A 21,876-nucleotide genomic window follows, 5' to 3' on the forward strand; every position below is an offset into this window, starting at 1 on the left:
CTATTTGGTGATCATTTATCTTCACTAGGATTTGAGAACTCTTAATTAAAGAATTATTGAAGGCCTGGGAATTTTTTGGCAACACATATAAATATCAAAAGAGTCTTCTAGCAAAATGTTAATCACGTAGAGCCAATTCAGATAATGGCCAGCAAACAGAATTTGAACATTGCATCCCTCCTTTTGATCAATTCTCCATGTTGCTAATTGTTAGAAATCGGGGTAGAGGGCTTGTCTTCATTCTGGAGTCCTGTTTAGAGTTTTGAGGAATCACTTTAGCATAAAGGATGGCACTGTATTGTCGGGAATTTGTATTTCCAGGATTCTCTTTAGAATCAATGTGCCAATTTTTGCCTTCTTAGTCACGTGTACAGTAGCAAGGTAAACATGGATCTATGGTCTATATGTTTGTATAGCTGCTTTTGGGGGGATCAGTTTTTAATTATTAGAAGGATGACATGACGTATCATATACTCAGTACTTAAAGGAGCATTTAGTTTAATTTTCTTTAGATCTATCCATCAAACTATAAGATCCATGGGGACAAATCTGTCAGTTTAGCTCATCATTATACGATGCCTGGCCCAGCAAAAATGCCATATATACATTATTGAATGAATTGGAAGTAAGTGTGAGTATCGTTAAGATATTTTAAACCAAAATTTTCAATATAAACCAGTAGCTTTCTGTTCAAAATGTAAAAATAAAAAATGTCTATCCATGCAATATAGTTTTATTATGAATTTCTCACTTTTATTTGTGTGAAATAAAATTTTCTGAAGAGAAGTATAATTTTAACCATGCTATTGCTTTTTATTATGCTTATTGTTGTAGGATGGTTGCTTATAGAGAAACACTGTTATGGTAGTGATTACTTGAGATTTAACATTTTTCTTCTTTATAAAATCATTCAGTATTTTTTGATTAATTTTTAGAAGTATCCATAAAGAGAGCAGGTGGCACCATTTTTTTCCCTCTGAGTAGAAGACTGACTTAGAAAGGTTATTATGATATAATCATTTGTCTAGCAGGAATTAGAATAAGTATCTTAGAATGGAAGGGACCTTATAAATAATCTAATCCTCCCACTGCCAGTCATTTTGCAGATAAGGAGATTGGGTCATGGAGCGGTTAAGAGATTTGCCCAAGGTCACACAGCTAGTTTTCATCAGAGCTAGAACTATAGCTCACTTTTTTCTCTTGATTCCAATGTTCTGCCCCGCTATATCTTAGGCCTCATTTCTGTAGTTCAGAAGTGGTCTACATTTCTTATATTTTAGAAGTTATTTGAGCTTGTTCATCACCTAAGAAATGTATCACTGAGAGCTTGCATAGGGAAAATGCGAGGAAATACTAATGCCATGCCATAGAAAGTAGCCGTAGAAATACTAATGCCATGCCATAGAAAATACATACATTTACAGTAACTTTGGGAGGCCGAGACAGGCGGATCACGAGGTCAGGAGATCGAGACCATCCTGGCTAACATGGTGAAACCCCGTCTCTACTAAAACATACAAAAAACTAGCCAGGCGTGGTGGCGGGCGCCTGTAGTCCCAGCTACTCGGGAGGCTGAGGCAGGAGAATGGCGTAAACACGGGAGGCGGAGCTTGCAGTGAGCTGAGATCCGGCCACTGCACTCCAGCCTGGGAGACAGAGCCAGACTCTGTCTCAAAAAAAAAAAAAAGAGAAAGTACGTATACAGTAGCCTCCAGTACCATATTTTAGTGTGATAAAATTCAACATACTGCATCAGAAAGTTCATAGACTGCAAACTCGAATTGTGGATTACCAACCTGGCTCTGCTGCTAACTAGCTGTTTGAGCTTAGCTGGATCATTTATCTCTCTAGACGGTGAGAGAATAGCACTTTGATAGTTGCTTGAGGTTGCCTCTAGTTCTGTTGCTCCGACAGTCTATCATTGCCCAGAAAAAGTGATCCTATATTTTTGAATCTGTGCCCAAAATATCTCTTTATTAAACATGGTCTGTGAACTAGCATGAATGAACAGAAGTCTGTTTCTGGGTGGACTGAAGACATGACAGTTGAAATTATATCATAAGAAACTCTTGCCCTGCTATTGTTTCCCATATTCAAGGAAAAAGGAAAAAAAGTACTAGATGGTATGCTGTCCAGTATAGTAACCACTAGCCTTATATGGCTATAGAGTATTTGAAATGTGGCTAGTACAAATTAAGATGTGCTATAAGAAAATACAGTATGGATTTTGAAAATGTAAAATGAAAAGAGAATGGCAAAATATTTAATTGATTTTAATGCTTATGACAAGGTAAATGATAATATTTTGGATGTGTTGGGTTAAAATATGTTATTAGAATTAATTTTTCATTTTACTTTTTAACAAAGTAGCTCGTAGACAATTTAAAATTAAATATGTAGCTCACATGATATTTCTAGTCGACAGCTTACATCTGTACTACAGCTTGACTCCTTTTTAATTTGGAGAATAACTGTTTGTGACTTAGAAGCCTTGTGAATACCATGGTGTGTTGAGAACACTGAGAATGTGCTGGAGAATACAGGAATGACAGATGACTATGAAATCATTGAGAGGGGTAAGATTCTCATGGTTGAGGTAGGGGTTTCCTTTTGGAAGCTGCTAGCTATGCTCCCACATTTATATTTTAATGTTAATGAGCTTACTTGGAATACTTACAAGTAACCCAGAGATGGGTACAGTCAGCTACCAATTCACAATCAATCAACTGATTGAAATCAATTTCCAAGGTCCCTCTAATCTCTACAGTGCCAAATGTCTTGCCTTTTAAAGGATTTTTCCTTTTCTGATGCAGTTCACTGGCTTAAAGTAGATTTGGTCTGGAGTTCTTACAATGCCAAAAGACACAATTACCCACAGGATTCATGATGATAGGAAAATTACAGAATTTCAGGTAGAATAGATGGAATAGACACCCTAAAGGATCATAAAGGAGTTATTATAACTTTGACAGTAATACAAAACATTTGAGCAATAACAATTGTAAACCTGTGGGATAACCACCACCATCATAACAAGCTATAGGGCTCTTTGAAAATAGCATTGAATTTAAGTCTTGAAAGAATGAATAGAGCACTGAACTGATTATGTTGTTTAGTGTGTGTCAATATTGCCTTAAACTAAGAAAGTGTAACTGTTTATTGAACATAGTAATATTTAGACTTATATATCTTAGAGGTTTTCTCTATATGGCTGGAAGCTCTATGCAGCCTTAGAGTTGAAAGGGGCATTTTTAGTGATGGAAAAATAGAGATTCAAACATAGGAAGTGATTCAGTGGTGCCATACCTGGGACCCACATCTGTTTATTTCAAGTCAAATACTGTTTCCATGTTGCTGTGGGAATACACTTCTGTAAATTTACTTTTTTTTTTTTTTTTTTTTTTTTTGAGACGGAGTCTCCCTGTGTCGCCCAGGCTGGAGTGCAGTGGTGCAATCTTGGCTCACTGCAAGCTCCGCCTCCCGGGTTCCCGCCATTCTCCCGCCTCAGCCTCCGAGTAGCTGGCACTACAGGCGCCCGCCACCGCGCCCGGCTAGTTTTTTGTATTTTTAGTAGAGACGGGGTTTCACCGTGTTAGCCAGGAGGGTCTCGATCTCCTGACCTCGTGATCCGCCCGCCTCCGCCTCCCAAAGTGCTGGGATTACAGGCTTGAGCCACCGCGCCCGGCAATTTACCATTTTTTTTAACATTAACTTTTAAAAGCACTAAATTCCAAGATTACAAGATCACATCACTAAAGCACAAGTTTTCCAGCTTTATAAATTTTCTTGATGACTTGTTTCTTAAATTACAGAATAAAATGCAGCAAGACCTATTCAGAACCCCCAACCCTCTATGAAAGCTACTTATTTATAAACAAATTAAGTAGGAAAATAAAAAAAAATTTAAAATATTGAGAAACAAATACTCTTTGAAAACACTAAAGGAACTATCTTGTTTGCTGGCTAGAAGAAAAGAACACTTTTGTTGACCAACTAATAGTGACTCTTGAGGTCAGGACCTCCTGAAACTAAAACAAGTATCAAAGGAAAAGGAAAGAAGGATTTGCTTTACATAATGGCTAAGTAGGCTCCTAGGGACTGACACCTCTGCAAGAAAACAACTATGAATTCTGGATATAATACAAAAAGCAGCCACTGACAACACTGTAGAAGAAACACAAGTAGGCAGAGTCTATTAGAGGAGTATCTTCTTGGAGGACAGGAATCAGATAGAATTATTGCTTTTTCTGGACTTTTCTTCTTTAGACATGGCATGCAGGATAAGAGAGTGCTGCCGAAGAAATCTACAGTCCTTCAAGACAGGAAAACTGAATCTGGGGAGACCTCAGCCACAAGAGAGGAAAAGAGTTACACATGGGATTCCCATATTCATTCTGTCTCCAACATAGGTAGCTTACCCATGATTCATATATACGTGGAACAGATTCAAAGTTTCCAGTTAAAGATAAAATATCTGAATTGGGACCAGAGTTGTCATCCAGAAATCAGAATTTACAGTTATGAGGTGAAACAAGATAATTTTGTAGTAAATTAAAGGGAACAATACTCATAGGAGGAAAACTAACATAATCCAGAGTCTCTACATCTTGATATTAATAATGTCTAGGATCCAATCCAAAATTACATGACACACAAATCGTTAGGACAATGGTGTATATTCTCATGAGGAAAGAACATTAACTGATATCAACACCAAGATGGCTCAGGCATTGGAAGTAATGGACAAGATTTAAGACAGCTATCATGACCATACTCTGTGCAGTAAATACACCGTGCTTATAGTGAATTAAGAGATAGAAATCTCTGCCAAAAAAAGAAAAGATAAAGAACCAATGGGCCAGGCACTGTGGCTCATCCCTGTAATCCCAGCACTTTGGGAGGCTGAGGTGGGTGGATCACGAGGTCGGGACATCGAAACCATTCTGGCCAACATGGTGAAACCCCGCTTCTACTAAAATACAAAAACTTAGTTGGGCATAGTGATGCATGCCTGTAGTCCCAGCTACTTGGGAGGCTGAGGCAGGAGAATCGCTTGAACCTGGGAGGTGAAGATTGCAGTGAGCCAAGATTGCACCATCGCACTCCAGCCCGGCAACAGAGTGAGACTCTGTAAAAAACAAACAAGAAAACTAATGACAATTCTAGACCTAAAAAATGCAATATATGAAAAAGATTTAACTTGAGGGACTAACAGCCAAATGGAGTTGACAAAAGCAAGAGTAAGTGAACTTTAATCAATAGTAATTATTTGATATAGAGAACAGAGAGAAAAAACAGGTTGAAATAAAAATGAACTGCGCTGCAGAGATCTGTTTCAGCAGGGGTCCCTAACCCCTGGGAAATGGTTCAGTACCTGTCTGTGGCCTATTAGGAACTGGGTCACACAGCAGGAGGTGAGCAGCAGATGAGCGAGCATTACCACCTGAACTCCACCTCCTGTCATCTCAGCGGTGGCATTAGATTCTCATAGGAGCACGAACTGTATTGTGAACTGTACATGTGAAGGATCTAGTTTGCATACTCCTTGTGAGAATCTAATGCCTGATGATCTGAGGTGGAAAAGTTTCATCCTGAAACCATCCCCCACAACCCTCCTGTTCTGTGGGAAAATTGTCTTTCATGAAACCAGTTCCTTGTGCCAAAAAGTTGGGGACTGCTGTGTTAGAGAATATTAAGTGGTTAAATTTATTACATGTACTTGGAGTCTCAGAAATAGAAGAGTGAAATGATGAAACAAAAAATAAAGAAGTAATAGCCAATATTTTCCCAAATTTGATAAAAAACATAAATTTACGGGTTCAAGTTGACACGTTACCAAGCAGAATAAACAGAAAGGCACACGAAAAACCATAGTTAAAGCAGTAAAAGTCAAAGCAAAAATCTTATAAACATTGAAAGAATAATAATGTGATTAGCAGCTGGCTTTTCCTCAGAGACACTGAAGACAGAAAAGTATGAACATTTATAATGCTGGAAACAACCCTGTCAACCAAAGAGTCTATATCCAGCAACAATATCCTTAAGAATAAGTATTTTCTAGACTATCACTGTACAATACGATTGGACAATAATGGAAATATCTGTGTCTGTGGCTATCTAGTAGAGTAGCCACCAGCCACATCTAGCTATTGAATGCTTGAAATGTGGCTGGTGGTTTTGAGAAACTAAGTTTTTATTTAACATAGTTCAATTTAAATAGCCACATGTGGCTAGTGGCTACCATATTAGAACAACTCTAGAATACATAAACTTGAAACACGAAGATATATAATTAAATGATTCTTAGCAGCCAAAGAACATAAAGGTATTGCCGTTAAGACTGTCACAATTAAAAACTAATATTTAACATGGTAAGTTTCATATGAATAAATGATTTATCCATAATCATTATTCAGCTATTCTCATTACTGGAATGGTACTAGGTAAATTAGTATTGACTAAAGTCAGTGTTATAAAATTAAGAAAGCTTTGGATAAGAATATTTAAGAAATAATTTTGATTGAACAGCTAATATAAATAGTTCAAAAGAATATTTATCATTAAATCTTTATATAAATTTTTATTTAAATATATGTTTACCGTAACACAAAGAAAAACATTTAAGCAATGTGATGTCTCTCAAGTAGAAAGGGGAAGGCTTCCTTTGCTCTATCTCTGCTCCCTACTCCAGAGGTGATCACTGTGAACAGTTTAGTGTGTATCTTTCCAGACTCTTTTCTATGCACATCTGTATACATGCACATCTGTATACATGCACATCTATGTGCTCCTACTTACATGGGAGCTTTAATTTTTTTTTTTATTTCCATAGGTTATTGGGGGACAGGTGGTGTTTGGTTACATGAGTAAGTTCTTTAGTGGTGATTTGTGAGATTTTGGTGCACCCACCACCCAAGCAGTATACACTGCACACAATTTGCAGTGTTTTTTCCCTCACCCACTTCCCACCCTTTCCCCCTGAGTCCCCAAAGTCTATTGTGTCATTCTTATGTCTTTGCATCCTCATAGCTTAGCTCCCACTTATGAGTGAGAACATACGATGTTTGGTTTTTCATTCCTGAGTGACTTCACTTAGAATAATAGTCTCCAATCTCATCCAGGTTGCTACAAATACCATTAATTCATTCCTTTTTGTGGCTGAGTAGTATTCCATCATACACACACACACACACACACACAGTCATATATATTGTCACATATATACACATCATATACATATATATACACACACACACACAAACACATATGTGTATATATATGCCGCAGTTTCTTTATCCACTCGTTGATCGGTTGGCATTTGGGTTGGTTACACATTTTCACAATTGTGAATTCTGCTGGTATAAACATGCAAGTATCTTTTTTGTGTAATGACTTATTTTCCTCTGGGTAGATACCCAGTAGTGGGATTGCTGGATCAAATGGTAGTTCTACTTTTAGTTCTTTAAGGAATCTCCACACTGTTTTGCATAGTAGTTGTACTAGTTTACATTCCCACCAGCAGTGTAGAAGTGTTCCCTGTTCACCGCATCCACAGCCACATCTATTGTTTTTTGATTTTTTGATTATGACCATTCTTGAAGGCGTAAGCTGCTATTGCATTGTGGTTTTGATTTGCAGTTCCCTGATCATTAATGATGTTGAGAATTTTTTCATATGCTTGTTGACCATTTGTATATCTTCTTTTGATAATTGTCTATTCATGTCCTTAGCCCATATTTTGTTGGAATTGTTTGATTTTTTCTTGCTAATTGTTTGAGTTCATTGTAGATTCTGGATATTAGAACTTTGTCAGATGTATAGATTAGAAAACATTTTTAATTGACACATTATAATTGTATATATTTGTGGGGTACTGTGTGACATTTCAATATATGTATATAATGTGTAATGATCAAATCAGAGTAATTAGCATATCTATCACCTCAAACCTTTATTGTTTCTTTATGTTAGTAACATTCCAAATCTTTTAGCTGTTTGTAAAAATACAATAAATTATTGTTTACTATAGTTACCGAAAGCTCTTTAGAACACGAGGACTTATTCTATCTAGCTGCAATTTTATGGACATTAACCAACCTCTTCCTTCTCCTCTCTAACTCTTCCCAGCTTCTAGTAAACACTGTTCTACTGTCTACGTCTATGAGATCAACTTTTTTAATTTCAACATATGAACAAGAACATGCAGTATTTATCTTTCTCTGCCTTATTTCACATAACACAGTGTCCCAGGCTCATCCACGTTGCCATGAATGACAAGATTTCACTTCTCTTTTATAGCTAAATATTGTGTATAAATTCCATATATTCTTTATCCATTCTTCTTTTGATGGACACTTAGTTTGATCTCGTATCTTGGCTATTGTGAATAGTGCTGCAATAAATACGAGAGTGGTGATATCTCTTTAACATACTGATTTCTTTTCCTTTGGATATATACACAGTAGTGAGATTCCGGAATCATACGGTAATTCTATTTTTAGCTTTTTGAGGAAAATCCCCATAATGTTTTCCTTAATAGCTGTACTAATTTATATTCTCTCCAACAGAGCATAAGAGTTTTCTTTTTCCCACATTCTCGCCAACCTTTGTTATTTTTTGTCTTTTTTTTTTTTTTTTTTTTTTGAGATGGAGTCTCGCTCTGTCACCCGGGCTGGAGTGCAGTGGGGGGATCTCGGCTCACCGCAAGCTCCGCTTCCCAGGTTCACGCCATTCTCCCGCCTCAGCCTCCAGAGTAGCTGGGACTACAGGCGCCCACCACCATGCCCGGCTAATTTCTTTTTTTTGTATTTTTAGCAGAGATGGGGTTTCACTGTGTTAGCCAGGATGGTCTCAATCTCCTGACTTCGTGATCTGCCTGCCTCGGCCTCCCAAGGTGCTGGGATTACAGGCATGAGCGACCGCGCCCGGCCTAATTTTTGTCTTTTTAATAATAACCCTTTTAACTGAGGTGAGATGTCTCATTGTGGTTTTGATTTGCATTTTCCTGATGTTATTTTTTTAAAATATACTTGTGGCCATTTGCATGTCTTCTCTGGAGAAAGGTCTGTTCAGATCCTCTGCTCACTTTTAAATTGGATTATTTGTTTTTTTAGCTGTTGAGTTGTTTCAGTACCTTGTATATTCTGGATTTTAACCTCTTGTCAGATGTATAGTTTGCAAATATTTTCTCCCATTCTGTAGGTTGTCTCTTTATTCTGTTATTTGTTTCCTTTGCTGTGCAGAAGTGCCTATTTTTGCTTTTGAGGCCTTAGCTGTAAAGCATTTGCTCAGACCAATGTCCTGAAGCATTTCCCCTGTTTTCTTCTAACAGTTTCATAGTTTTGGGTCTTATATTGAAGTCTTTAATCCATTTTGTGTTGATTTTTGTATATAGGGAGAGAGAGGGGTCTAATTTTATTTTGTTTACGGATACCCAGTTTTCCTAGAACCATTTATTGAAGAGGGTGTTCTTTCCTCAATTTATATTCTTGGTCCCTTTATTGAAAATCAGTTGTCTGTAAATACATGGATTTCTGGTCCCTTTTTTCTGTTCCACTGTTCTATGTGTCTGTTTTTTTGTAAATACATGCTGTTTTGGTTACTAAAGTTTTGTAGTATATTTTGAAGTCAGGTAGTATGAGGCCTCCAGTTTTGTTCTTTTTGCTCAAGATTGCTTTGGCTATTTGGGGTCTTTTGTGGTTCCATATGAATTTTAGGGTTGTTTTTTCTATTTCTGTGAAGAGTGTCATTGGTATTATAATAGGGATTGCATTGAATCTATAGATCATTTTAGGTAGTATAGTCAATTTCATAATATTCTTCCAATCCATGAATCTGAGATATCTTTCCATTTATTTGTGATAAATTTCCTTCATCAACATTTTATGGTTCTCATTGTAGAGGTCTCTCATATTGTTGGTTATATTTATTCCTAGATATTTTATTTTACAATTTTTTATAGCTATTGTAACTGGAATTGCTTTATTGATTTATTTCAGCTGGTTAGTTGTTGATGTGTAGGAACACTATTGATTCTTTTGTATGTTGATTTTGTATCCTGCAACTTCAGCAAATTCACTTATCAGTTCTAAAAATTCCAGTAGAGTCTTTAGGTTTTTCTCTATATAAAATTAGAGAAACTGTAAACAGGGACAGTTTGACTTCCTCTTTTCCAATTTGGATGCCTTTTATTTTTTTCTCTTGCCTAACTGCTTTGGCTAGAACTTCTGGTACTACACTGAATAAAAGTGGCAAAAGTGAGTTTTGTTTCAGTTCTTAGAAAGCTTTCAGCATTTTCCTGATTAGTGTGAGGTTAGCTGTGACTTTGTTATATATTGTTTTTATGTCTAGGTTTGTTCCTTCTTTACCTAATTTGTTGATGGCTTTGATCATGAAGGAATGTTGAAATGTATCCATGGTTTTTCTGCATCTATTGAAATGATTATATGGTTTTTGTTCTTCACTCTATCGATGTGATGTTTTATGTTTATTTGGTTTGTGATATAATTTGGCTCTGTGTCCCCACCTAAATTTCATCTGGAATTGTAATACCTAGGTGTCAAGGGAGGGACCTGGTGGGAGGTGATTGGATCATGAAGGCAGTTTTGCCCATGCCGTTCTCATGATAGTGAGGGAGTTTTCTCAGGAGATCTCATGCTTTAAAGGTGTTTGGCAGTTCTCCCCGCTTTCTCTCTCTCTCTTCTGCTGTCACGTAAGATGTGCCTTGCTTTCCTTTAACCTTCCGCTGTGATTGTAAGTTTCCTGAGGCCTTCCCAGCCACACAGAACTGAGTCAATTAAGCTTTTTTCTTCATAAATTACCCAGTTTCAGGCAATACCTTTATAGCAGTGTGAGAATAGACTAATACAGAGAATTGGTACTGTGATGGTGGGGTACTGCTATAAAGATAACCTGAAAATGTGGAGGCGACTTTGGAACTGTGCAACAGGCAGAGGTTGGAACAGTTTGGGGGGCTCAGAAGAAGACAGGAAGATGTGGGAAAGTCTGGAACTTCCTAGAGACTTGTTGAATAATTTTGACCAAAATGCTGATAGTGATATGGACAATGAAGTCCAGGATGAGGTAGTCTCAGATGAAGATGAAAAACTTCTTGGGAACTGGAGTAAAAGCAACTATTGCTATGCATTAGCAAAGAGACTGGCAGCATTTTGCCCTGCCCTAGATATTTGTGGAACTTTTAACTTGAGAGAGATGGTCTGAAATTGGAACTTATGTTTGAAAGAGAAGGAGAGCATGAAAGTTTGGAAAATTTGCAGCCTAACCATGTAGTAGAAAAAAAAAAAAAAAACAATCTCCTGGAAAGAAATTCAAGCTGACTGCAGAAATTTGCATATATAATGAGGAGTCGAATGTTAATCATCAAGACAATGGGGAATATGTCTCCAGGGCATGTCCGAGGTCTTCACAGCAGACCCTCCCACCACAGGCCCAGAGGCCTAAGAAGAAAACTTGTTTCCATGTGCTGGACCCAGGTCCTTGCTGCTTTGTGCAGTCTTGGAACTTTGTGCCCTGCATCCCAACAGTGGCTAAAAGGGGCCAACATACAGCTCAGGTCTTTGCTTCAGAGGGTGCAAGGCCCAAGCCTTTGTGGCTTCCAAGTGGTGTTGGACCTTTGGGTGCACAGAAGTCAAGAATTGAGGTTTGGGAACCTCTGCCTAGATTTCAGATCATATATGGAAATATCTAGATGTCCAGGTGGAAATTTGCTGCAGGGTTGGAGCCCTCATGGAGAACCTCTGCTAGGGCAGTGTGAAAGGGAAATTTGGAATCAGAGCCTCCACACAGAGTCCCCACTGGGGCATTGCCTAGTGGAGCTGTGAAAAGAGGGCCACCATCCTCCATGGTTGAATGGTAGATCCACCAGCAGCTTGCACTATGCTCCTGGAAAAGCCACAGGCACTCAACGCTTGCCTGTGAAAGCAGTCTTAGGGGCTGTACCCTGCAGAGCCACAGGGGCAGAGCTGCCCAAGGCCTTGGGTGCCCCCTCGTTTTGTCAGCGTGCCCTGGATGTGAGAGATGGAGTCAAAGGAGATTATTTTGGAGCTTTAAGATTTAATAACTGCCATGTTGGCTTCCAGACTTGCATGTGGCCTGTAGACCCTTTGTTTTTGCCAATTTGTCTCATTTGGAATGGAATCATTTACCCAATGCCTATACCCTCATTGTATCTTAGAAGTAACTAACTTGCTTTTGATTTTACAGGCTCACAGGCTGAAGGAATTTTCCTTGTCTTGGATGAGACTTTTGACTTGGACTTTTGGGTTAAGGTTAGTATAAGTTAAGATTTTGGGGGACTCTTGGGAAGGCATGATTGATTTTGCAATGGGAGAAGGACATGAGATTTTGGAGGGGCCAGTTGCAGAATGGTATGGTTTGGCTCAGTTCGCCACTCAAATCTCATCTGGAGTTGTAATCCCTAGATGTTGAGGGAGGGGTCTGGTGAGAGGTGATTGGATCATGGGGGTGGTTTCTGCCATTTTGTTCTCACAGTAGTGAGGTAGTTCTCAGAAGATCTGACGCTTTAAACGCGTTTGGCAGTTCCCCACCTCTCTCTCTCTCTCTCTCTCTCTTTCTTTCTTTTTCTCTCTCCCCCGCTGTCCCCCTCTACCCCCGACCTCTCCTGCTGCCATGTAAGACATGCCTTGTTTCCCCTTTGCCTTCCACCGTGATAGTAAGTTTCCTCAGGCTTCCACAGCCATGCAGAACTATGAGTCAATTAAACCTTTTTTTCATAGATTACGCAGTCTCAGATAGTATCTTTATAGCAGTGTGAGAACAGACTAATACATTGTGTGTATGCTGAACTGTGCTTGCATTCATGGGATAAATCTCACTTAATTATGGTGTATTATCTTTTTGATGTGCTGTTGAATTCAGTTTGCTAATATTTTGTTGAGAATTTTCGCATCTATGTTTATCAGGGATATTGGCCTGTAGTTTGTTGTTGTTGTTATATCCTTATCTGGTTTTGATATTAGGGTAATGCTGGTCTTACAGAATGAATTTGGAATAATTGCCTTCCCTTAGATTTTTTTGGAGTAGTTTGATGAAAGTTGGTATTAGTTCTTTGAAAGTTTGGTAGAATTCAGCAGTGAAGCCATCTGCCCCTAGGTTTTTCTTTGTTGGGAGATTTTTTTAAATTACTGACTCAATCTCATTTCTCATTATTGGTCTATTCAGGATTTCTGTTACTTTCTGATTCAATCTTGGTAGGTTGTATGTATCCAGGACTTTATCCATTTCCTCTGGGGTTTTCAATTTGTTTGGTATATAATTGTTCATAATAGTCCCTAATGGCCCTTTGAATTTCTGTGGTATCAGTTATAATGTCTTCTTTTTTGTTTCTGTTTTATTTTTGTCTTTTTTTTTCTTAATCTAGCAAATGGTATATGCTAGTCAATTCTTGCACTGCCATAAAGAAACACCTAAGGCTGGGTAATTTATAAAGAAAAGAGGTTTAATTGGGATATGGTTCTGCAGGATTTACAGAAAGCATGGTGCTGGCATCTGATCAGCTTCTGGAGTGGTCTCAGGAAGCTTACAATCATGGTGGAATTTGAAGTGGAGAGCAAGAGAGAGATGGGGAGATGCCACACACTTTTAAACAAGATTTCAGGAGAACTCATTCACTATGGTGAGAACAGTACCACGCTATGAAGGATATTCCCCCATGACCCAAACACTTCCCACCATGTCCCACCTCCAACATTAGGCATTGCATTTCAACATGAGATGTGGGTGAAGAGAAATATCCAAACTATATCATGAGGTGTTCAGTGTATTTTATTTTAATTAATTTAGAGACAGTGCCTCACTCTGTCACCCAGGCTGGAGTACAGTGGTGCAATCTTGGCTCACTGAAATCTCGGCCTCCTGGGTTCAAGCAATTCTCATGCCTCAGCCTCCCAAGTAGCTGGGATTACAGGTGTGTGCCACTACACTCAGCTAATTTTTGTATCAATATTTTTAGTAGAGACAGGGTTTCATCATGTTGGCAAGGCTGGTCTCGAACTCCCAATCTCAGGTGATCCACCTGCCTCAGCCTCCCAAAGTTCTGGGATTATAGGTGTAAGCCACCTCGTCTGGCCTATTTACTTCATTTTTTACTTCTTTTAACTTTTATTTTAGGTTCGGTGCTACATGTAAAGGTTTGTTACATAGGTAAACTTTAGCCACAGGGGTTTGTTGTACAGATTATTTCATCACCCATATATTAAGCCCAGTACTGAATAGTTATCTTTTTTGCTCCTCTCCCTCCTTCTACCCTCTACCCTCAAGTAGACCCCAGTGTCTGGTGTTTCCTTCTTTGTGTTCATAAGTTCTCATCATTTAGCTCCCACTTATAAGTGAGAACATACGGTATTTGGTTTCCTGTTCCTGCATTAGTTTGCTAAGGATGATAGCCTCCAGCTCATCCATGTTCTTGCAAAATACATGCTCTCGTTCTTTTTTATGACTGCATAATTTTCCATGGTGTGTATGTACCACGTTTTCTCTATCCTATCTGTCACTTATGAGCATTTAGGTTGATTCTGTGTCTTTGCTATCATAAACATTGCTATAGTGAACATTCACATGCATGTGCATGTGTTCTTATGGTAGAATGATTTATATTCCTCTGGGCATATACCCAGTAATGGGATTGCTGGGTCGAATGGTCATTCTACTTTTAGCTTTTTGAGGAATCATCATATTGCTTTCCAAAATGGTTGAACTAATGTACGCTCCCACCAACAGTGTATTGTGTTCCCTTTTCTCTGCAACCTCTCTGCCATCTATTTATTGACTTTTTAATACTAGCCATTCTGAGTAGTGTGATATCATATCTCATTGTGGTTTTGATTTGCATTTCTCTAATGATCAGTGATACTGAACTTTTTTTTTCATGTTCTTTTTGGCCACATGTATGTTTTCTTTTGAAAAGTGTCTGTTCATGTCCTTTGCCCACTTTTTAATGGGTGGTTTTTCTCTTGGAAATTTAAATTCTTTATAGATGCTGGATATTAGACTTGTCAGATACATAGTTTGCAAATATTTTCTCCCATTCTGTAGGTTGTCTGTTTACTCTATTGACAGTTTATTTGGCTGTGCAGAAGCTCCTAAGTTTAATTAGATCCCATATGTACATTTTTGCTTTTGTTGTGATTGCTTTTGGTGTCTTTGTCATAAAAATCTTTGCCTGTTTCTATGTCCAAGATGGTATTGCCTGGATTGTCTTCCAGACACTTCAAAAAACCTACTGTTTATTTTGTTGATCTTTTGTATTTTTTGTCTCTGTTTCATTTATTTCCACTTTGATTTTTATTTTTTTCCTCCTACTAATTTTGGGCTTGGTTTGTTCTTGCTTTTCTCTTTCCCTCAGGTGTATTGTTAAGTTGTTTATTTGAAAATTTTCTACTTTTTGATGTGGACACTCATTGCTATGAAGTTCTTTCTTAGTACTGCTTTTGCTGCATACCATAGGTTATAGTATATTGTTTCTATTTTCATTTGTTTCAAGAAATTTTTACATTTTACATTTCCTTCTTAATTTCTTCCTTGACCAATTGATCATTCAGGAAGATGTTGTTTGATTTCCATGTATTTTTATAGTTTCCAGAGTTCCTGTTGTCGAATTCTAGTTTTATTCCATTGTAGTCAGAAAAAATACTTGATCATCAGAATTCAGTTTTCAAAATGTTGTTAACACTTGTTTTGTGACTAGCATATCGTCTATCCTGGAGAATGTTCTATGTTCTGATGAGAAGAAGTTGTATTCTGCCTCTGTTTGATGAAATGTTCTGTAAATGTCTGTTAGATCCAGTTGGGTATAGGCAGTGTAAATCTGATATTTCTTTGCTGATTATCTATCTAGATGACATGTTTGCTGAGAGCAGGGTGTTGAAGACCACAGCTATTATTGTATTGAGGTTTCTCTCTCTCTTAAGATCTAATAACATTTGACTTATATAACTGAGTGCTCTGGTTTTGGGTGCATGTATACTTAGAATTATATCCCCTTGCTGAATTGATCCCTTTATCATTATATAAGGACCTTTCTTTCCTCTCTTGGCAGTTTTTTACTTAAAGTCTAATTTATCTGATACAAGTATAGCTACTGTTGCTTGTTTGGTTTCCATTTGTTTGGATAATCTTTTTCTATTTCTTCACCCTCAGTCTGTAGTGTCTTTACAGGTGAGATGAGTTTCTTGTTGGCATCATATAGTTGTATCTTATTTATTCATTAATTCAGCCAGTCTACATTTTTAAAATGGGGAATTTAATCCATTTCCATTCAAGGTTATTACTGATAGGCAAGGACTTACTGTTGTCATTTTGTTAGTTTTTTTTTTGGGGGGGTGGTATATCCTTTGTTTCTTCTTTTATTGTTGATCTTTGCAGTTTTCTGTTTGTTTGTTTTTTTTTTGTAGTGATAGTATTTGATTCCTTTCTCTTTCTCATTTGCATATCTGTTCTACCAGTGAGTTTTATATTTTCATGTATTTACATGATGGTAGTTTTTCTTTCACTTCCAGTTGAAATACTTCCTTAAGCATTTCTTGTAAGGCTAGTCTACTGGTGATGAATTTCTTGAGGTTTTGATTGTCCAGAAAGGACTTTATTTCTCCTTTTTTTCTCAGAGATAACTTTGCTGGACATACTATTCTTCTCTGACAGCTTGTTTTCTTTCAGCACTTTGAATATATCATCCCATTCTGTCCTGGTTTTTATGGTTTTCTCTCCTGGTCTGCTGAGAAATCTGCTATTAGTCTAATGGGGACTCCCCTATATATATGACTTGACACTCTTCTCTTGTTGTTTTTAGAATTCTCTATCATTTACTTTTGATGGTTTGACTATAATATGCCTTGGAGAAGAACTTTTTGGGTTGAAACTTTGGGGAACTTTACAACATTGTGTATCTGGCTGTGCGTATCTCTCCCAAGACTTGGAAGCTTTTTAGCTATTATTTCATTGAATAAATTTTCTATGACTTTTCCCATCTCTTCCACCTCTGGAACTGCCGTAATGCAATCATTTGTTTGCTTAATGGTGTCCAATAAGTTTGACAGACTTTCTTCATTCTTTTCCATTCTTTTTTCTTGTTTGACTGGATTATTTCAAAAGGTATCTCCTCATGTTCAGAGATTCTTTCTTCTGCTTGATGTAATGTGTTGCTGAAGCTTTCAATGACATATTTTTATTTATTAAATTCTTCAGCTCCAATATTTCTGTTTTTTTCATTTTTGATGCCCATCTTTTGTTGAATTTCTCATTCAAATCATGAATTGTTTTTTCATTTTCATTGAATTGTCTTTTTTGTATTCCTTTGTCTCTGAGTTTTCTTAAAGTTATTATTTTGAATTTCTTTTCAGGCAATTAAAAATTTTCCTTCTGTTGAGGTCAGTTACTGGAGAATTACTGTGCTATGTAGTGTTATATTTCACTGCTTTTTCATGTTCTTGTCTCCCTTGCTTGATATCTGTGCATTTAGTGGAACATTTGCCTCTTCCAGTTTTGTAGTGTGGCTTTCATGGGAAAAAACTTTCTCCTGCAGATGTGTCCTAGGGTGTCAGTTGGGTAGGGTGCATTGGCTTTTCTTTGGGTGGGTGCAGTAGTGTAGTCTTTGTACAGTTTCTTCAGCTATAGTCAATATGACCAATGCCCCTGCATGCCTCAGTGGCTTAGGCTATACAGATTTGTATGCCTATTCCACCTACTTGGGCTCTGCTCCTCTGGGGGTAGGGTGCTGGACTGGTCCATGCTTTGGAGAAGTGAGGGGCTGGTAAATCAGTGGCTTGAGTCAGCTCAGGCTCTGCTCCTCACATTAAATCTTGAAAGATGTGAATTTCATTACCTCTTAGTTACATAATGCCATATACAAACTCTTTGTTGTTTTAAATCTAATCTCTGACTTGGTTATAAATGATTGCACTTTTCTACTGTTTCTAACTATAGCATAGCAGTGCTAAAACATCTGGGAAGGCAAAAGAAAGTTAGATAGGCTAGTAACACCAAAGTAATGCTGAAACCTGGAAGGAAAGAAAAATACATTACTTTCCTCTCCATTCTTCTTTGATCCCCTTTGAATATATGGCTTATTATAACAGCAAGATGTGTGACCTTGAGCTATTTATTTGTCTGGAGCCACAGCTTCTTTACTTATAAAATAAAGTTAATGCCATTTACATCTCAGAAACTGTGAATATAAGATGAGAAATATGTTTATAAAATCTCATATAATGCTTGTCACACAGTAAGGTTTGGAAAAGCGAATCCTTCAACAGCGTTCCTCAGTTCTTTCTCTTGTGCTGAAAGTGGACTACCTTAGAAAAGACCATACAAGCAAAAATAGAATGACTTGGCTACAGAGCTGTTTCACTGTGTACGGATTACCAGCTTGTCTTAATCCAGTGAGATAGAACACTCCCCAACACAAGTGACATGAAGCCAGTGTATTACTTACAGATAGGACAACAGAAGCCTATGATTCATAAAAGCCTCAAGAAAGCTAGTTTGGCAGATGGAGTTTCATCTGCATGTGCCCCCCATTTGCGCTGCAGTGGAGGGTCCCAAGAAAGCATCCCACCCTGGGTTTTATACCCCAGCATAACATGATTCACTGTGCTAATGTGTTGAAGGACATACTGTTTCTATGAGGGATTAGAACAGAGCCTAGACTGTTCAGGCTAGTTTCTCCCTATCTTAAGATGTTGCATTCTCAGCATATTCTATAGTTATTCTTGAGAACTATAAGTAAAAAAGGGGGGGTAACTGTGTCAGTCCAAAGATACCTGAAGAATTGTCCTGTGCTGACTAACAGCTGAAAAGTTTCCAGTTGATTTAAAGTCAAGTGTTTCGCAATGTAGTTACAAACAAAATCATTAAGTGCCTATTTTGTGTTTGGCCCCATGGTGATACTAATAATGATTATGACAATAATAACGAAATGTGTGAAGCAATCATTTTTACCTCTCATTCTTTGAAACATTATCTCATTTACTTCTCCCAGAACCCAGTAAGGTAGTTAGCATTATTATCTCTAGTTTACAGATGAGGATATACTGAGTTTGCAGTGTTTAACTCATCCACAGTCACTTTACTATTTGTGGTGGAGGGGTGATTTGAACCCAACCTATTTGACTGATTTTTTAACCAGATTGTTAAGAAAATAAACATCAGCCATCCAAAATCTCCCCATCTAATCTAGATGGGAAGTTTACAACTTGAAATAATTAGTCTCAAGAGATTTCAGAGAAGTGGTAGAAAACCAACATGGCCTTGGTCTTCCACCACTAAGGTTTTGTTTTTAAAAGAAATGAATAAGTAGGTCTTGACTTGCCATTTTATAGCTTTGGTCTTAGTTCAACAAGAAGGAGCAAGTAGGAAGACTTTTCATAGCGAACCCCCAACGCAGTTGAAATCAGCATTAGCATAGAGCTTTAGAAATAAGATTCAGCATGCATCTTGCCGTGTGACCAATCCTGTTCTCCATCACAGAATTCTAGTTACTTGGTGAACCTGGGAGGCCACTCTCTGTCCCCATCCTGGACCCCCCCTATACTGCAGATCCTCCCTGACATGGGACCCTGGACCCTAAGGCTCAGAAGGGCTCAACCAGGACTTAACAGCAGTTTCCGAAGGGCCTTCACCCATCTTCCCAGTCTGGCCAGACTGACAGGACCAGCAAGGGATGGGGCATGGGAAAGATTAGAGATGTAGAATAAAGCAGTATCATGGAGAGCCTTGAAAGCCAATTTAAAATCGTTTTATCTTCTAATAGTAGGTCCTACCTTAGCAGCCTTTACGCTTTGGATCTTGACTCCTTAGTAGGTTGTGAAATTAGTGTATTGGGTCACAACCAACATACCTGTTTTAATGAACTAGGATAGAGGAAAATAGAAAATAGAAACATGTCTTGCAGTTAATAAGGGTTTTTGTGAAACACATGTTTTAGTTATATATAGTCAATTCTTGTTATCTGTAATAGTTCTAGTCTATAAAGTCACCAACCCTGAATTAGTAATTACGAAGCCATTGCTCCCTGGGTAAGTACAGGATTAGGTTCCTTTGTTCCTCTGGTCACAACATTTTCATCAACAGATTAATACATACCCTTATTTTATGAGTGTTTCTGTATAAGGACACCTCATTTAATATATATGTTGATTCATTAACATTAAACTCTAGGCTAAAGCACTATCACTCATACCTGAATGAAGCTTCTCGAACACATGTGTTTTTCTCCCTAAGGTACATCACAGCCTTCTTGTGCTGATGAACGCCAGTTACCACGTTAGCACTGTGCTTGGAGGCCATTTTAAACATGAAATCACCAATTTAAAAAAAGCACAAAAATGCAAAAAGTGTGACATTAAATAGGCCTTGAAAAGAACACTCGTTTACAGTTTGAGCTGAAATAAGAAGACAGAGCACCACTTTTTTCAACCTCAGCTGGGAACACGTATGTCAGGTGCTTACATTTTCATCACTGTACACATGTCTGTACTGACCACAAACATGCTTTGAGTATGGATTTGGGAGTTACAAATATATTTAGCAAGTAGATGAATTTGCAAATATAGAATTTGTAAATAATGATCAACTGTGTGTGCACGGACACACAAATATGTTTACTAGGTCTACGAGGTTATAATGTAAAATGTATTTCTCAAAAGAAAGTTTTTTGTTTTGTTTTTTGATGTATGTCCCTAAATAATCAGATTGCTGAGGAATGACACAGTGGACATTGCTTTAAGATGTAGCCAGAAAGCAGAATGGGGTTTAGAGGCAAGCAGCCTAGAATAGAAGACTTCTATAGTAATCTAACCCCATGAAGCAATGAGGGCAAAAGTGGGCCTGGAGACTAGGGATAATTAAGCCAAGAAAAAAAAAAATGATGACTTGGTTACAAATTGAGTATGTAAATAAAGAAGGAAAAATTGATGATTATTCTAAAAGTATCTGGTTTAGAAATTAGAAGGGTGGTAGGTATAGTGAAGTATGTTGTATATTGGAAGGAATAGAGCTTTGGATGCTGGTGGAATCCAGTTTCAGTCTTGCCTCTAGGACTTTATTAGATATGTGATCTTTGGCAAGTCATAAAGCCCTTCTGCCTCATTTTTACAATCATGCCTTTTAAATATCAGGTAATTGCTACAATTAAATGAGTCAATATACTATATATGTGACATTCGTAAAATACACTAACACCCAGGATGTAGCTGCAATATAAATAGGTGCTATGTCTGTATTATGTGTAATTATTCATAATATGTTTATTATATTCACATATTTTTATACATATACATGCAAAATATAGTATAATTACACCTAAAGAAATATTCGGACATCAAAGAAGGGTTACTCATCAGGCCATGAAATTACGAGATGGCAATAAAGTTGAAAGGCCAGGATTACTATATATGTGGATTATCAGTTTTTCAAAGCACTAGAGTACAAGTAATATATATTAAAATTGCCTGATAAAATGTAAACTTTCTTTGAGAATGCACAGTAGGATCTTGTAACCAGCCATAATCAGAAATATCAATTTTTACCCTATTGGCACAGCTCAAAATTGCTAGTAGAGAGAGGAACTTCTGGTTGATGGACTACCAAATACACAGGCTTTTACTGTAATTTGTTCTACAGGTTAAAGTTAGTATTGTCAAAACATGGCAGGCAACAGTATAGATTTTAAGGCTTCAGTATCTTTATAGCTCCCATGGTATTAAACATAATACAAACACAGAAAAATGCTCTTCTCTCATTATGTCTTTTCTTTTTGATGAGAGATGAATAGGTTCACTTGAGAAATGATTATATCGACTATTGTACTTCAAATTTTCTTTAGCACTACACAACTGGCAAGAA

This window comes from Rhinopithecus roxellana, chromosome 4 (genome assembly GCF_007565055.1).
Source record: "Rhinopithecus roxellana isolate Shanxi Qingling chromosome 4, ASM756505v1, whole genome shotgun sequence".
Classification (NCBI taxonomy): Eukaryota; Metazoa; Chordata; class Mammalia; order Primates; family Cercopithecidae; genus Rhinopithecus; species Rhinopithecus roxellana.